Genomic DNA, 19,322 nt, shown 5'->3' with positions numbered 1-19,322 from the left:
GTTCACTGTACACAGAAAACCTTTTCACGAGGATAAGAGCTGTACTTATGAGTATAGAGATAGTTTTTTTAAAAAAAATATTGCCATTTAGTAAAATAATAGTAGAGTTTCTGCTGAGGCCTGTGACCTCGCCATCTCTGGGTCATACTTACAAGACCAGATATATTTTTCCTCTTGTGAAGCAGAGCTCATATCCACTTAGAATGCAATCTGTTACCCCTCTAACCTTGATACAATTGCACAATGGACTTATGTTCCAGGGCGATTGTTACTGTAGCTTTCAGGGTTCACAGGTAGTGAAGTGTGTTGATGGCTTCTCTCCCTGTGCAGTAACATAGTGGGCAACCAGGGGCAATGCTGAGAGCCAGTGTCAAGGTTTTAGGAGGAGGGGGTGCCTCTGGGACTCTCCTGATCAAAAACTCAAGGAAAGGAGCCTGACACTTGTTGCTGACCCCTCTTCTGGGGTGTCTGAAGATAGTTACAGTGTACTTATATATAATACATAAATAAATCTAAAAAGAAAAAAGAAAGAAACTGTCGGAAAGAACATTTTCCCCCTTGTCGTACAGCATCTGTTAAGCACCAGAGGTCAGCACTTACTCAAGCACAGAGAATTATAGAGTGAGTTAGAGTTAAGAGGAAGTGAGGTAGGCGATCATCATCCTTTGGCTTCCATCCAGCACTGTGTCCCACCTCCACCCATTCCCCTAAGGCAGCGTAGACCCCTGTCACATTACATTATGTTTTTAAAATTATTTTTTATTAAATTAGTAAAATTTATTTTAAAATATATTTTTTTAAAAAGAAATGACAGAGGTGACATGTGGTAAATTAGAACTCCCAGAGTATGTGTCTCCTTCCATATCCAGCTAAAATCTCAAATACAAATTGTGTGACGGACCAGTGAGACGACTCAGTAAGTTGTCAACTTGACCCAACTGGGAAATGGGAATCTCACTTGAGGAGTTGGCTCCAGCAAACTGGCCAGTGTGCGTGTCTTCAGAACATCTTCTTGATTGCTAGTTGATGAAGGAGGGCCTACTCCACTGTGGGTGTTGACATCCCAGGACATGTGGGCCTTGGCTTGGACAAACAGGATAGCCCAGCAAGCCAGTGGAAGCAAGCCAGGACCCATGGTTCATCCACATTCTAGGACTCAGTTCTTGCCTGCACATTCCTGCCTTAGCTTCACTCAGTGGTTGACTGTAGCCTGTAGTCCATATAAACACTTTCCTGCCCAAGCTTCATTTGGTCATGGTGATATGTCATAGCAACAGAAAGCACAATGGGACAGTACTGAGAAGAACTGCTTGTCATGAGTCCTGTTTGCTGTTTGACTAAGGGTGCACTAAAGAGCCCAGCTATATACTTTCTCATATCTGCCTTTAGTGCAACCACAGAACATGTATTCAGGTTCCTAACAAGTTGTAGGAAGAAGTATTAACTAGAGACATGCCAAGTTACCTCAGGGGATAAAAGCATGTGCTATGCAACCCTGAGGATCTGAAATCTCCAGAACCATTGTTAAGCTAGACCAAGAGAACCAACTCCCACAAGGGGGCACTGACTTCTACCAGAGCACAGTGGCATGCTCACTCCATGCACACTCCACACTAAACCAAGCCTTTACAAAGCTATGCAGGTAGTATCTGTCATCCCAAATGATGTAGACCCATCTAGAGAATAGGTTTGGTTCTAAGCAGATAGCATCCATCTGATGACCATGAGATCATTGCTAGGATTCTTAGGGAGAAGAGGATGTTGTTGTTTTAAACTTGGGGTATAGTTGTCTCAACTGTCTGAGAAATCTACCTCACTCTTTATAGCTCTGGTGGGAAGGAACCTCTCCAGATCTCAGTTCTCAAGTACCAGGATGACTGTTGTGTCCAGCATTTCTAAGCGTGCACGTTCTAAGGACAGCTGATACTGATCCATGGTGGGTAGTAGACAATAGAACTTGGGATGACAGTTGTTAGAAAGATGCAGTGCAGGAAGAGGAACTGAACAGTCATCTGCACAAGAGCTCATCCTACTTTGATGTTTCTTTCCCAGAAAGCTCCAAGTTACTTTTAGCATTTGTTGTTTGAGGAATCTTGGTCTGTATGAGCAGTAGATTGTGATGACCACGAATTTGAACCCTTGTGGAACATAGTTTCATGTCACCTTATGTCACCTTCTTATTAATTCTGTGTGTGTCTGTGGTACCAAGAGGCTTACTTTCCTGGAAATGTATGTGTGTGCTTTTAGGAGTCAGTGAGATTTGAGGATGTGGCTGAGAAGTTCACGCAGGAGGAGTGAGCTGTGCTAGATTCATCCCAGAAGACGCTGTACAAAGATGTGATGCAGGAAACCCTGAAGAACCTGGCTTCTATAGGTAAACATGGGCATTGGCTTTTGTAGTCCATCAAGGCCAAGTGTTTCTAGATAGTGTTGATGTATGAATTTGGATAGGGAGAAGGGAATTGGGGTGAATATGTCAGTGGGATCATTTGCCCCATGAATTTCCCTGCTCCCTAATGTTTTTGGTAATAAATAATTCTTTTTTTATTAGATATTTTCTTTATTTACATTTCAAATGTTATCCCCTTTCCTGGTCTCCCTCCGAAAACCCCCTCTTTCCCCCCTCTCCCTGCTCACCAACCCGCCCACTCCTACTTCCTGGCCCTGGTATTCCCCTACACTGGAGCATCAAGCCTTCATAGGACCAAGGGCCTCTCCTCCTATTGATGACCAACTAGGGCATCCTCTGCTGCATATGTAGCTGGAGCCATGAGTACCACCATGTGTACTCTTTGGTTGGTGGTTTAGTCCCTGGGAGCTCTGGGGGTACTGGTTAGCTCATATTATTTTTCTTCCTATGGATCTGTAAACCCCTTTATCTCCTTGGGTCCATTCTCTAGCTCCTTCATTGAGGACTCTGTGCTCTGTCCAATGGATTACCATGAGCATCCACCTCTGTATTTGTTAGGCACTGGCAGAGCCTCTTAGGAGACAGCTATATCAGGCTCCTGTCAGCAAGCTTTTGTTGGCGTCCACAATAGTGTCTGGTTTTGGTGGTGGTTTATGGGATGGATCCCAAGGTGGAGCAGTCTCTGGCTGATCTTTCTTTCAGTCTCTGTTCCATACTTTGTCTCTGTAACTTCTTCCATGGGTAGTTTGTTCCCCCTTCTGGGAAGGATGGAAGTATCCACACATTGGTCTTCCTCCTTCTTGAGTTTCATGTGGTTTATAAATTGTATTTTGGGTATTCCGAGCTTCTGGGCTAATATCCACTTATCAGTGAGTACATATCATGGGAGTCCTTTTGTGTTTGGGTTACCTCACTCAGTATGACATCCTCCAGATCTATCTTAAGAATTTCATGAATTCATTGTTTTTTATAGATGAGTAAGTAGTACTCCATTGGGTAAATGTACCACATTTTTTTTTATCCATTCCTCTGTTGAAGGATCTTTCCAGCCTCTGGCTATAATAAATAAGGCTGCTATGAACATAGTGGAGCATGTGTCCTTATTACATGTTGGAACATCTTATGGGTATATGCCCAGGAGTAGTATTTCTGGGTCCTCAAGTAGTACTATGTCCAATCTTCTGAGGAATCACCAAACTGATTTCCAGAGTGGTTGTATAAGCTTGCATCCCACCAGCAATGGAGGAGTCTTCCTCTTTCTCTACCTCCTCACCAGCATCTGCTGTCACCTGAGGTTTTGACCTTAGCCATTCTGACTGGTGTAAGGTGCAATCTCAGGGTTGTTTTGATTTGCATTTCCATGATAAATAAGGATGTTGAACATTTTTTAGGTGCTTCTCAGCCATTCAGTGTTCCTCAATGGAGAATTCTTTGTTTAGCTCTGTACCCCATTTTTAATAGGGTTATTTGTTATTAGCCCTCTATCAGATTTAGGATTGGTAAAGATCTTTTCTCAATCTGTTGGTTGCCTTTTTGTCTTATTGACAGTGTATTTGCCTTACAGAAGCTTTGCAGTTTTATGAGGTCCCTCTTATCGATTCTTGATCTTATAGCACAAGCCATTGCTGTTCTGTTCAGGAATTTTTCCCCTGTTCCCATATCTTCAAGGCTCTTCCCCACTTTCTCCTCTATAAGCTCCAGTTTCTATATGGTTCACATATAGAAACTTTATGCCATACAGAATGTCTTTGTTTGGTTTTGTATTTCTGTACTCAAGACTGTGAGCCAAGGCAGTGTGAAGTAGAAGGGGTTGATTTCACCTTGTTGTTAGCAGTCCGTGACCAAGGGAAATCAGTGCATAAACTCAAACAGGAACCTGTAGACCTGAGCTGAAAGCAGACGCCACGGAGGAATGCCGTTTACTGTCTTGCTTCTACTGGCTGGCTCAGTTTGCTTTCTTACATAACCACATAAACAGGATCCACAGAACAGCTCAATAGGCTGGGCGCTTCCACATCAATCTTTCATTAAGAAAATTCCAAAAGCTTCCTCTAAGCCAATCCAGCGGGAGCAATTTCTCAGTTGAAGTTCCCCCATGAGACTCTCGGCTTTGCCACACTGATGAAATAATAATCAGCACAATTGACACTGTCAACTTGATACATAAACGTATTACTAATTAACCACAGCCTTTCCTATTTGTCTGCCTCCAAGATGTCTTGTTAATATCTATGCCACAATTTAAGAAATTTCAGTAGTTTAAAAGAACTTATAGTTCTCCTTCAAAACCAAATGTGCCTATAAAAAGTTGAAAGCCTCTGACTTGTGGGTCCCTACAATAGTTTAAAAAAATTACATTCTTTCTTACTCTAAAAGAAAAACATGGCATAGTCATAATCAAAGCAAAGCAGGACCAACCTCGTGCAGTATGCCTCGCTTAGTGCCCCACATTGGATCCACCATCTCCTGGGCTCCCAACCTCGTGCAGTATGCCTCGCTTAGTGCCCCACATTGGATCCACCATCTCCTGGGCTCCCAACCTCGTGCAGTATGCCTCGCTTAGTGCCCCACATTGGATCCACCATCTCCTGGGCTCCCAAGGACTTACTTAGACAGCTCCACTTCCCCAGCTCTGCTCCTGGAAGCATGCACAGATGGTCTCCTGTGCTCAGGCTAGTACCACATCATCTGCTGCTGTCCTGGATGCTCGTCCCACTCTACGGGTATCTCCAATATGCAGTTTTCCACTCTAACTGAGGCTCAACCTTCTCCTATGTAGACAGAGAGGAGGGTTTATTTGGTTTATAAATTCTGGTCACAGTCCATCATTTAGGGAAGCCAAAGCAAGAATTGAAGGCAGTCAAGAGCCCGGAGAACTGGGACTGAGACCCATGGAGGAAATTGCTTACTGACTTGCTCTTCAAGGCTTGCTCAGCCAGCTTTCTTATATAATCAGGACCACCTGATGCCCAGAGGTGACACTACCCACTAGGTGGCTGGTCCCTCTCACATTGATGATTAATAACAAAAATGTCCCCCCCAGATTTGCCTAAAGATGATCTAATGGACACATTTTCTCAGCTGAGACTGTGGTTTTTTTTTTCCCAGATTATTCCACATTGTGTCTATTTAACAGAAAACTATTCAGGACATATCTCATCATTTCAGAATGGTAACAAAGGAAGTAAAAAGATTGCCCAGCCAGCCATAGTGCTGGCCATGTAATCACAATGGTCTGAGTTCAGTTCCCCAAATCCACATAAAACAGGACATATCTGTAATCCCAGCACTTCTCAAAAAAAAAAAAAAGCCTGCTTCACTGACATGGAAGGAAAGAGTACTTCTGCAAGTTGTCCTGCGTACCTCCCATGTACCGTGCCACACATGTGCACCCACAAACACAGTAAATCATGAACACATTTACAAAACTCAATGTTATATTGATTTATCCACAAGTCATGGGGACAGATTGATCATGATAAGAAAATAGAAATTCCTATCTGTCCTAATTGGGACTGTCAATTTACTTCCTGGATATGCATGTATTCAAACAGAAGATTGACTCAGTGGTAGTGGTAGTGGCACACACCTTTAATCTCAGCACTCAGCAGGCAGAAGCAGGTGGATCTCTATGAAGTAGAGGCCAGCCTGATCTACAGAGTAATTTTCAGGACAGCCAGGGGTATGCAGTAAAATGCTGTTTCAAACAGACAAACAAACAAAACCAGAAACAAACAACAGTAACAAGAAAACAAAAACAAGACCTAATTTGTGTTGATATCTGTGATGGTTTGTATATCCTTGGACCAGGGAGTGGCACCATCTGGAGGTGTGGCCTTGTTGGAATAGGTGTGACCTGGTTGGAATGAGTGTGCCACTGTGGGTGTGGGCATAAGATCCTCACCCTAGTTGCCTGGAAGTCAGTCTTCCACTAGCAGCCTTTGGATGAAGACATAGAACTCTCAGCTCTGCCTGTGCCATGCCTGCCTGGATGCTGCCATGCTCCCACCTTGATGATAATGGACTGAACCTCTGAAACTGTAAGCCAGCCCCCAATTAAATGTTGTTTTCTTATAAGACTTGCCGTGGTCATGGTGTCTGTTCACAGCAGTAAAACCCTAACTAAGGCAATATCATTACATATCCAAGTATGCATAAGATTGTGGATTGAAATCTGTGTTGAAATGCTACGTGAATGTTTAGTGTTCTCAAAGAGACTTACCTCACCATACATGAATCGCACTGTTTTCTATTCTCGCTGTCCTCAGGAGACTTGGAAAGCATGCAGTCTGAACACGTTACAAACTGTTTCCCAGAATGAGACCAGCATTCATTCCTGTGTTCAGTCGTTCGTAACCACTGTCTCAGGCATGCTCTCTTGTTTTGCAGCAGCCACCTGGCGGAGAAATTCAGTGACTATTAGTTGTATAACCATAAGGAGTTTGGGAGCAGCTTCACATATTCTCTGTCCCTTCAGATGCATAAAAGTGCTCACATGAAAAGAAACCTTCTAAAAATCAGGACTGTGAAGACCTTTTACTCCGATCTGGTCAAGGAAATAAAGAACATCACTCTGCAAAAAAAAAAAAATCTTACCTTCAAAAGCTGTGTGGGAAAGGCTTCATGCCTCCCAGTCCTTTACAACGGCGTGAGAAGAGTCACAGCGTTAAGAGCCCTATGTATGTGAACTGTGTGGGAAAGGCTTTGTTCGCTTAGGTAATCTCTGAAGACATAAGAAGACTCCAGATTGTGAGAAGACTTTTTTTTTTTTGTAATCACTGTGGGAAATTTTTTTCTTGTTCTGCTTACCTCGAAAACACACAAAAATTCATACTGGTGAGAAACCCTATCTGTGTGAGCAGTGTGGGAGAGATTTTCTTTATTCTGCTTACTTTCAGATTCATAGAAGAAGTCACACTGGAGAGAAACCCAATGTGTGTAAGCAATGTGGGAAAGCCTTCATTGCTTCTCAGTACCTTCATATACACGAACAAACTCATACTGGAAAAAAACAAGTTACGTAGGTAAGCAGTGTGGGAGTGCCTTCTCATTTTGGAATCAATTTCAGAAACATAAAATATCTCACAGTGGTGTGAATCCCTATGCTCGTAATCAATGTGGGAAAGGTTTCACATGTTCTGGTTCCCTGAGAGCACAGGAAAGAATTCACACTGGTGAGAAGCCCTATGTGTGTAAGCACTGTGGGAAAACCTTTGCTCATTTTGGTAGCCATAAAAGACATAAAAACAACTTCACACTGCATAGAGAGACTACGTACACAAGCAGCGTGGGAACACTTTAAAGAATCACCGTTCCTTTCAGTTCCACAATTGAATCCATACTGGAGACAAACCCTACAATTGTGAGCAGTGTGGGAAGGATTTAGCTTCTTCCTCCCTACAGAGCTATGAAAGGAATCGCTCTGGAGAGAAGCCCTATGTGTGTTTGCAATGTGGGCAAGCTTTCAGTTCTGACAGCTCTCTTCGGAAACATAAAATAACTCATACTACAGCAAAGTCCTGTGGACGCAAGCAATGTGGGAAAGCCTTTGATTGATTTTTTTGATCGAGTCTCAAGTACGTGAAAGAATCCACAGCAGCGAAAGACCCTGTGAATGTAAGGTGCTCGGGAGAGGCTGCTTGGGGTCATCTTATTGGCAAAGACATGAACTAATTCCCAGAAACACATAAGGATTCTTGTAAGTAATGTTGGAATGTATTCTCTTTGTCACCTCTGAGAAATCAAACCACATGGGCATGAAACAGACTGCTAGCCGTGTGCGAATGTTGAACAAAGCTTAATAGAAAGCAGCTTTGTTTTTGGTTTGATTGTTTGTTTGTTTGTTTGTTTAATTGATGTAACTTTTAGAACTAGAAGCAGACACACTGGAGAAAAGCCCTTTGGAGAAAAGCTGCTAGCAATATGATGAAGTCTTCCACCTTCTTTTTTTTTATCATGGAGAAGATGTGGAAGAGCTCACATTGAAGAGAAACCACCACAATATTCGCATTATGGGGAAAGCCTTTAGTTTTCTTGGGGCCCTCCAAAGACATTGTGGTAGTCTTTCTGGAGGGAAACCCAATGTATATAAATAAAAAAAAAGTCTTAGAAATCTTCCAGTTATCTCAAGTTTTTTTATAGACTTGAAATAATTTGCTTTTAGGGTAACCTAAGGTACAGAATTTGTGAAGTCTCCATTATCACTCTGGTAGGACTTAAAAGAATGCATTGAGAGAACTCCTGGTATTGGAAATCAGGAAGACGTCTTGGTTCAACTCAAAAACTATGCAATAGCAATGATTCGGGAGCAACTTTGATTAAACTAAATACTTGGTTTTGATCAGACAGTCTCACCCACTGAGTCTGTGCTCTTTCTGGTGATCAGTCCTTCCCAGGGCTGAGACTGGCTATGAGGATCACTTACCATTGGAGGAAAACTAATTTAGCCCCTAGCAAGTGGCTATTAATTGGACATAACTTCTTAGTACATTTAAATTTTCAAATGTAGCTGGGAGTGGGGGTTCATGGCTTTAATCTTGGCAGTCTAAAGGAAGAGGCAGGAGGATTTCAAGTTCAAGACCAACCCTTGGTACATAAAGAGTTCATGATTAGAAAGGACTATATAGAGGTGTACTTTTTAGAAAGATGTCATATTTTAAGTTTACATATGTGTATCTATGTGTGGGTATGTGTCTGACATGCTTGTGGAGGCCAGAATGCTGGATACCCTAGAGCTGGAGTTACATGCAATTGTGAGTTTCCCAACCTAGGTGCTGGAGGCAGACTGATCTGAGTTTGAAGCTAGCAAGGAGTGCATAGTGAGAGGCTATTTCAGAATACAGAAAATAAGGAAGAAAGAAAAAAAGGTTTCTTGAGGCCTTTTTTTAAACCTGAATTTAATCATTGAGACTCACTTGCGTAGAATGTGCGTGCTTAGAAATGCTGGACACAACAGTTATCCTGGTACCTGAGAACTGAGATCTGGAGAGGTTCCTTCCCACCAGAGCTATAAAGAGTGAGGTAGATTTCTCAGACAGTTGAGAACAACTCTACCCCAAGTTTAAAACAACAACATCCTCTTCTCTCTAAGAATCCTAGCAATGATCTCATGGTCATCAGATGGATGCTATCTACTTAGAACCGAACCTATTCTCTAGATGGGTGTACATCATTTGGGATGACAAATACTAACCGCACATCTTTGTAAAGGCTTGGTTTAGTGTGTATTGTGCATGGAGAGTGTGAACGTGCCACTGTGCTCTGGTAGAAGTCAGCACCCCCTTGTGGGAGTCGGTTCTCTTGGTCTAGCTTAACAATGGTTCTGGAGATTTCAGATCCTCAGGGTTGCATAGCACATGCTTTTATCCCCTGAGGTAACTGGGCATGTCATTAATACTTCTTCCTACAACTTGTTAGGAACCTGAATACATGTTCTGTGGTTGCACTAAAGGCAGATATGAGAAAGTATATAGCTGGGCTCTTTAGTGCACCCTTAGTCAAACAGCAAACAGGACTCATGACAAGCAGTTCTTCTCAGTACTGTCCCATTGTGCTTTCTGTTGCTATGACATATCACCATGACCGAATGAAGCTTGGGCAGGAAAGTGTTTATATGGACTACAGGCTACAGTCAATCACTGAGTGAAGCTAAGGCAGGAATGTGCAGGCAAGAACTGAATCCTAGAATGTGGATGAACCATGGGTCCTGGCTTGCTTCCACTGGCTTGCTGGGCTATCCTGTTTGTCCAAGCCAAGGCCCACATGTCCTGGGATGTCAACACCCACAGTGGAGTAGGCCCTCCTTCATCAACTAGCAATCAAGAAGATGTTCTGAAGACAGGCACACTGGCCAGTTTGCTGGAGCCAACTCCTCAAGTGAGATTCCCATTTCCCAGTTGGGCCAAGTTGACAACTTACTGAGTCATCTCACTGGTCCGTCACACAATTTTTATTTGAGAAAGTAATTAGAGAATAAGACAAGAGAAGGATGACATATGTTCTTAGCCAGAGTTCTAATTCACCAGCATATCACCTGCATAATTCCTAAAACATACTTTAAACCCTTGGTCAAATCTATTAGCTGCAACTAATGCCTGCAATGAATGTCTACAACTAGTCCCCTACAGGACTCCTGTCAGGAGCCACAAGTTGTCAAATAAAAAGCCCAATGGCAGAGGTTAGGTTCCTTCCGTTGAGTTCTTGGTCAGGAGTGTCACAGAGGCACCCCCCTCTCCTAAAAATATAACACTGGCTCTCAGCATTGCCCTTGGTTGCTCACTATGTTCTTGCTGAGGGAGTTAAGCCATCAACACTGTTCATTACCTGTGAACCCTGAAAGCTACAGTAACAACCAGCCAGAAACATAAGTCCCTGGGTGCAATTCTGTCATGCACTTTATAAGGGTAACAGATTGTATTTTAACTGGATTTAAGGCCCACTGCATATAAGGAACATATGTCTTGTCCTGTCAGTCTGACCTAGAGCTGGAGATATCATAGGCCTCTGAAGTAAATCTACTGTAATTCTCTTAAATGCTTACAGTCTCAATACCTATCTGTATGCTCATAGAACAGTGTAACATTTATCCTCATGAGAGATGCTTCTGTGTGGAGTGGACAATAACGAATGTAGAAAATGACAGCCTGTCAGTGTGAAGACAAAAGGCGTCTATGGAGTGCTTAGTCGTCAACAGAACATCGACACCATCCCTCCATCTCGCACCCCATCCTTCCAGGTCCAGGGAACATTGAACAGGAAGAGGCACAACAATTGTAGAAGCCAGAGCCTGGGCTGAAACAGTGTCTTCCGGATATGATCAGACTACATTTATAAAATAACAAGAATTGTGTTTGTCTGGGCCAGATCAAGCAAGTCACGATTCCAGTATCTGTGGGGGATGGGCTCATAAGCGCCTCACCATTATTTGAGGAGTGATGTCCCTTGATAGGTCAACTGTGCTTCAGAGCATGCTTTGAAACATATACATAAGAGCAGAAAAACTATTCAGTAGGCCAACTGAAAAAAAAAAAAGCCATATTTAGGCAGGGGATGGAGAAGAGAGTGGTGCATGTGATATGCTCAAAAATATTGTCTACATGTATGAAATTCAGAAAGTATAAGTAGAAATTGTATTTTAATAAATAAAGTCAGCTGGGCAGTGTTGGTGCACACCTTTAATCCCAGCACTCAGAAGGCAGAGACAGGTGGATCTCTGTGAGTTGGAGGCCAGGCTGGTCTACAAAGTCAGACAACCAGGACTACAGAGGAGAAACCCCATCACAAAAATTAATTAATTAATTAATTGATAAATCCAAAACCAAACTGATACTGCACGGTTTTAGAGATCTGTGTAGCATCTATACCATTGCATTTAATTTGTCTACTTTGTTTCTAATAGAATTTATGTTTTATCCATCCAGGGTTTAGATGAAGGACGAATTAAAACTTTGAAACAATCAAACACTCTAGCATAAAAACTGACAAATCATACTTAGCTCAAAGTAAAAGCTTTAAAATCTTTGACTTAAAGAGCTCCCTTTATAGTAGCTGTATGTATATAAATACTGTCTACATGTTCATACATCTCTATCCTGTACACATAGACAAGACAGAGACGTCCCCTATGCTCCTTAACTCTACCTTATCTGAATCTGTAACTTTGTCTGTAAATAGACTGTGTATTGAGGCTAGGCTGGTTCATCTCTTCTCTTCTCTTCTCTTCTCTTCTCTTCTCTTCTCTTCTCTTCTCTTCTCTTCTCTTCTCTTCTCTTCTCTTCTCTTCTCTTCTCCTTTTTTTTTTTTTCCGAGACAGGGTTTCTCTGTATAGCTCTGGCTGTCCTGGAACTCACTCTGTACACTAGGCTGGCCTCAAATTCAGAAATCTGCCTGCCTCTGCCTCCCAAGTGCTGGAATTAAAGGCGTGTGCCACCACTGAGAAAGTTAGGCTTCGAATAACAGGCTTCAAATTGGCAGTTCAGGAGACTATGCCTAAGAACTGGGCAAGTCCAGGCAAGTTAGTTACTAGAAAAAAACAAAACAAAACAAACAAAACCTAGTCAGAAGCTGCCCTACCACCTGACCTGAGGCAAGGACAATGGGTCAGCAGCAGTCTTCAGCCGCCATGCCCCATAATGGCTCTGAAATGTCCCTAGAGATGAACTCAACAACAGATTAAAATAGAGGTCACCTACCCGGAATTCCCCTAATGTGCTTTAAATCAGGCCTGGGAGCTCACTTTGGGGTTGAGGGTAGAGGTGGGGTGCGGGGAGGCGGGTGTGTGTGTGTTTCTCTGTCTTGGTAATGGGAGACCCCAGCATGATGGACTTCTGCAGAGTAAAACACTCTTTACATTGACATACTATTTGAATCTAGGGTATATATATTTGGCAAATCATGGACCATTACAGTATCTGTCACAGCAGATTAATGTCCAGCTAACAGATATCATCGAAGGAATCAACTGCAGCCAGTACATTTGCCCCAAAGAGTCATGCTGGCCCCAGGAGGTACTGCAGAATCGGTGAGCTCTGGATTTGCAGAAAGTCACTATAAGCCAGCCCAGCCTCTGTGATTGCTCCCAGTTTCCTCAGGCTGGGCCAACCAGCTGCTAATGAGAAAGCTAGGCTGACTCCATGATAACTTCAGATTAACAGTTTAGGAGTTAAGCAGTTTCCCAATAAACCTATCTGCCTTTAATATAATCTAATCTGGCTTGAATTGGAGGAAAATAATCTATCAGCTGATGTTAGTGATTCAAACTGGAATACAAGGGCTAGGTATGGTAGTGCACATCTTTCATCCCAGCACTTGGGAGGCAGAACCTGGAAGATCCTGTGAGTCCAGTGCCAGCCTGCTCTGCCTACACAGGGAGTAGCAGCCAGCCAATACCAAATAGTGAGAAGCTGTCTTAAAACAAACAACAAAATTTGAGATAAAGGGCCAAGCATGGTGGCACAACCTTTTAGCCACAGCACTGTGGAGGCCAGGCTGACAGACAGATCTCTAAGTTTCAAATCAATGTGGTCTATAGAATGAGCTCCAGGAAAGGCAGAACTACACAGACTAGTCTCAAAACACAAGTTGAAAGACTGGGTGAAGAGCACTTGCCAGGTAGAAAGGAAAGTTAGGCTTACAAAGCAAAGTACCACCAATGAAACAACAATGCTGTTGAGTTTGGGTATTCAATAAATTCTGCCATTGTAGCCTGCCTGGAAGAACTGAGGATATTAGAAAGAGACTCTGAAACAGTGGACCTCGAAGAAATGGGAATTTCCTCAGGAATCTCAAGCTGAAAGAAGGAGAAGGCACCAATCAGAGTGGGGAGCTTGTCTTAACACCCTTCTAACAATTTGTCAGATGACCTAGCAGGATGAGCCTGAAGCCTACCAATGGTGGGCCAGTGCAGGGTGGGTGGGACCAGACCTCGACATCAATGCTTGTTCATGCACATCTCTGGCCTCTACTTCACTCTGACCTCACTCCAGGACCTTGAAGACAGATTTAGGGGCCTCCCTAGATCTCTTCATCCTCTGCTGGGGTCCAGGAATCTCTTCACAAACCACAGGAACACAGATCTTAGTCAGACAGGAAGAGTTTATTGTGTGTTTGCCCCAGGACTGATGGAGCTTATTGCAACCCCCCCCCCTCAAAAAAAAAGCCAGAATCCTTCAGAGCTTTTAAACTTGAAATCCACAAACATCTGTGCCAAGTTATTCTACCAATCAGGATCTAAGGATAGGGGACTTCCTTAGGAATGTGTCTTATTTATTTATTTATTTATTACATTTATTCTGTCATCATTGGTTGGGTTATTCAATGGTGGCAGAGTGTCTTGCTTGCCTAACATTCATGACTTAACTTGCCAACCAGGATGACAGGATGTCAATTTCCATGGAGGTCTTAAGAACTTAAAATTTCACTTAACTCCTACTCAAAATGGAAGTCTCCTTTCTTTTTTTTTTTAAGATTTATTTATTTTATGTATGTGAGTATACTGTTGATCTCTTCAGACACACAACAAAACAGGGTATTGAATTCCCTCCCATTACAGATAGTTGTGAGCCACAATGTGGTTGCTGGGAATTAGACTCAGGACCTCTGAATGAGCAGTCAGTGCTCTTAACCTCTGAGCCTTCTCTCCAGCCAGAAGTCTTATTTCAAATGGCTTCTTCTGTTGATGTAGGTGTCTCTCTTATTTATTGAATACTCACAGCCATCCCAGGGGCAGCTTATAAAAGCAAAAACTGCTCTTTGCCCCTTGTCTCTCTTTGACTCTCTTCTCTCCCTGACTCATTTCTCCCTCTCCCCCCTCCCCCTGACCCCATCAGCCTGTCAGTCCGTCTGTCTGTCTCTGTCGTTCTCTGTCTCTACTCCCTTCTCAATTCCCTTTCCCATACCTATAAATAAACTCTATTCTATGCTATACCCATTGTATGACTGGTACCTCAGGAGGAAGGGATGCCTCAGCATGGGCCCACCAATGCATCCCTCCCACCTCACCATACTGAGCTCTACCAAACATATCTTGTTGTTGGTTTTTGTTTTTGTTTTTTTTTAAATAAAGCACAACAATAAGTGGCCATTAAAAATGGTTATCAAGGGACTGGAGATATGGCTCAGTTATTAAGAGCACTTACTACTCTTCCAGAGGTCCTGGGTTTTGTTCCTAGAAACTACATGGTGGCTCACAAACATCTGTAATGGGATTTGGCACACAGGCTTACATGCAGATAGAGCAATCATATACATAAAATAAATAATTGAGAAATGTTGAGACTGGTGAGATGGCTCAACGGATAAGAGCACCAACGCTTTTCCAAAGGTCCTGAGTTTAAATCCCAGCAACCACACACATGGTGGCTTACAACCATCCGTAACAAGATCTGATACCCTCTTCTGGAGTGTCTGAAGACAGCTACAGTGTACTTACATATAATAATAAATTAATCTTTAGAAAAAAAATGTTTATCATGGGCTGAAGAGATAGCTCAGAGTTTAGGATCCTGGTTCAATTCCCAGCACCCATATAGCAGTTTACAACTCCTGTTTGTAACTCCAGGTCCAGGAGAGCTGGCACCCTCACATAGGCATAAATACAGGTAAAACACCAATGCACATTAAAAGTAAACAATCGCCGGGCGTGGTGGCGCACGCCTTTAATCCCAGCACTCAGGAGGCAGAGGCAGGCGGATTTCTGAGTTCGAGGCCAGCCTGGTCTACAAAGTGAGTGCCAGGACAGCCAGGGCTACACAGAGAAACCCTGTCTCGAAAAACCAAACCAAACCAAAAAAAAAAAAAAAAAAAGTAAACAATCTTTAAAAAAATTTAAGAACAACAACATCAACAACAAAAGCAAAAACCATAAAAGCGCATACACAGTGATATCAGGCCATTGGTTCAGGGCCAAGCTTATTGCGGCTAACTATACAAAGCAGTTCTGACTTTATTGTGATTGGTTTCCAAAAATGCCAAAGCACAGAACATAACAGAATATGCAATCAACCTGGACATGAGAAAGTCTCCTAGTAACAGCAATAACAGCATACAATGGCTTGCTAAACAGGCAGGCAGCAGTTCCCCAGGCATTAACACTTTCCAGTGTACAGACACTGAATGCATCTTTTCTGCTTTTCACCAATCTTTGTCTCTTTTTTATTGGCTTACTGAGAACAGGGGGCTGGGCCTGACTTGGGGCACAGGTTGGGAATGCCAGCTTCAATAACACAAACATGTCTGTCTGTTGCCTGAAATAATAGGCTCAAGGCTCTTGTGGTCGCTGTAAGATAAATGCTGTTACAGGTTTGACAGAAAGGGAGCTGAGAAGAGATTCACTGGGTGAGTTATAATATCAAGCCTCAGGCAGCTATAACCTAAGGCATAATCTATAACCACAGGCAGACCTACGCTAAGCACGGGCAGTGTGAAAAAGCATCGGAGAAGGAACAGATAGACACTTGAGCCCTGAAGCTGGGTGTGGTGGTGCAAGCCTTTACTCCCAGCTCTGGAGAGGCAGAAAGACTTCTGAGTCTGAGATCAGCCTGGTTCACAATGTGGGTTCCAGGACAGCCAGAAGAACTACACCGAGAAACCCTGTCTGGAACTCCCCACCCCCTTACAAAAGACTAGAGAGCCATGACTCTAAGCTATCCTGCATCCAGTCGTTTTCCCCACCTTAACTACAGCTGAGGTTTAGTTCATGACTTGAGGTTTATGAGAAATTGAGTCAGGTTGTGCAGGCCCCTAGTCATAAGGAATTCTTAACCACAGCATGACCGTTAATTCTGCTCTACCTGCAGAAACAAAAAGACCGGATATGGAGTTCCCCAAACCCTCTGCTCCCAACGGAACCGAACGGAACCAATAAAAAGCTTGAACTTCCTGGTGGCTATCTGTTCAAGTCCCTGAGCCCTGTTATTTGCACTCAACTCATTCAGGGAATAAAGCGGTGCTATTCCAAAAAAATGTGGTCTCCGTTGGCTGTCATTGTGTCCGGATGCTTCTCTGCCCCGTTTTGTTTGTTTATAATATTGAGAGTCACAGATACTCTTAGTAGCTGCATCCTGAGACATTACATGGGGGTGTGGCGAGGTTTTAGGTAAAGAGCAGGGCAGTGAATTAACAGCTACCATCCACGTAGATTCCCCTCCCTTATCTCTGCAAAAAAGCCCCAGTTCCACTCTTAAGGCGGCCCACGCACGACCCAGACTGTAGGGACCCGGGCAACGGGCGCTAAGCTAAGAGATGTTACAACACCAAAAGCTCAGATAAGGAGAGGACCGAAGCTCTGCCTGCTGGCCCAGCTCCATCTAGCATGATGCCAGAAGCAGCTGGAGCCAGCGGGGACAGACCAGACTCAGTGGCAAGCAGTATCAGCGGTATCCCTTACCACCTCCAGATTGCAGCTGCCTCCTCCCACACCTGGGACGCCCAACAGCACTCACCATTTCCTGTCTTTGCGTGTCCTGGTGTCCTCCTGCCACTCCTGCAGTCAATGAAGGCGACCTGGAGGCCAAGGACTGTGCTCTAGGATCTGCTTTCAAAGAACACACAGGTACCCAATGTACAGGAAAAGAAACAGATCTGATAGAGGCAGAATGCCTCACTCATGGAGCAAACTCCTCGTTGGCCAATACAAGCGCTCAAATAAGAGACCTTGGACCCACCTCCTCAAGACCGAGGAACAGAGGAAGCAACTTTAACCAGACAAGGTAGAGCTCAAATTACAGACTCTTGGTCGGGCTCCCAATCCCAGAATCCCGCTGTCATCCATGCAGGAGCCTCATTGAGCACCAGCAGGAGTTAATGAAGGAATCACACTGGCCATGAAGGCAATTACAGACCTTGGGGCTCGGTGGGAAACTCCTTTTGTAAGATTTGTGGTAGCTCAAAATGACCACGGTTGTAAAAAGTTAAGTAAATGTGTTCTTTTCCCAGAATTTGCCTCACTGCAAGGTGTGCCAAGTCTTCTGATTGTATAGAAAAGCCCACACAATGTCTCCGGTCCTTAAGTCTGCCCCTTAATGTCGCTAAAGGTTAACCAATAATAAACTGCCTCCTCCCCAAATGTATAAAAGGTGTGTGCTTTAGCTACTCAGGGTTGCTTCTATCCTGATTTCAGAACGACCCCAGCATGCTGGATTAATAAACCTCTTGCTTTTTGCATCGATCGCCGTCTCTGCGTCTCTGTGAGTGGGACATCCCGGACGTAAGGCTTTTCGGGTCTTGCACTTTCAGAACCATAATCAGCGGCTATATCTGGCTTCCTACTCTTTGGCTGTTGTGGTCTTCCTCAAAGCCAATTCCAAAAGCCAAGTATTTTCCAAAAAGACTGCAGGGCTAGATAGGCATCTTAATGGTGTAAGGGTTCATGATTGTTGGAAGAATGATACAGGGGACTCGAGCAGTATGTAAACACAGAGTGTTTTATTCTGCAGAAGTCCATCATGCTGGGGTCTCCCACTACCAAGATAAAGACAGAGAGACCCCCCGAAGTGAGCTCGCAGGCCTGATTTAAAGCACACTAGGGGAACTCCGGGTAGGTGACCTCTATCTTAATCTGTTGAGTTCATATCTAGGGACATCCCAGAGCCATTATGGGGCATGGCAGCTGGAAAGTGCTGCTGGCCCATTGTCCTTGCCTCAGGTTGGGTGGCTGGACAGCTTCTGACTAGCTGCCTGAAGCCTGGGGTTTTTCTAGTAACTGACTTGCCTGAGCTTGCCTGGACTTGTCCAGTTCATGGAAACATATTTAGGCCTGTCTCCTGAAGCTTGTCTGGAGTCAGCATAGCCTTCTCAGTGGTAGCGCTTTGCTGAGCTTCTGTGAAGTCCGGGGCCCGGCCCTCACCACCCCCACACCTGCATCAGAAACAAAACTGGAAACAGAATGCCTTTCTGAAGCATTTCTTTTTAATTGCGTTTACGTATGCACGACTGTGTGTGGGTCTGAGATGTGAGAGCAGTGCTCCCAGAGGCTTCAGATAGAACCGCGTTTGTCATCCATGCTGTTGTACAGATGTTTCTCTTTGTTGTGGTGAAAACAAGTGCTGGGGTTAATGCGAATGTTAAGATATTGGGTTGAGGAGCTGGGAACATAGCTTGGTGATTAAGAGCACCTTCTGCTCTTGGGCAGAACCAGACTTCAGTTTCCAGCACCCACCCCTGTAAGCTCACAATTCCAGCTTGCTCTAAGGTAGTGAGTGGTTTTCAACCTTCCCAATGCTGTGACCCTTTAATATAGTTCATTTGGCAACTCAAACCATTACATTGCTTTTGTTGCTATTTCATAACTGTGATGCTGCTGTTATGAATCGTAATGTACATTTTTTTTTTTTTTTGGAGAGGGAGGGTTGTTAAAAGGCCACCAACCCACAAGTTGAGAAGCAATACTAGTGGCTTTCTGGACTCGGGTTACCGT

General features: G+C 43.7%; 1 pseudogene; it reads left to right on the top strand.

Moving 5' to 3' along the window:
- The first annotated feature begins 4,838 nt into the window (after positions 1-4,838).
- LOC110284020 (uncharacterized) lies at positions 4,839-8,116 on the top strand (annotated as a pseudogene).
- Positions 8,117-19,322: the final 11,206 nt, after the last annotated feature.

The sequence above is a fragment of the Mus caroli genome, unplaced genomic scaffold, assembly GCF_978045245.1.
Source record: "Mus caroli unplaced genomic scaffold, Mus_caroli_1 scaffold_18, whole genome shotgun sequence".
In the NCBI taxonomy this organism is placed as follows: Eukaryota; Metazoa; Chordata; class Mammalia; order Rodentia; family Muridae; genus Mus; species Mus caroli.
Note: the sequence above shows the minus strand (reverse complement) of the source record. Positions and strands in the feature narration are given on the sequence as shown.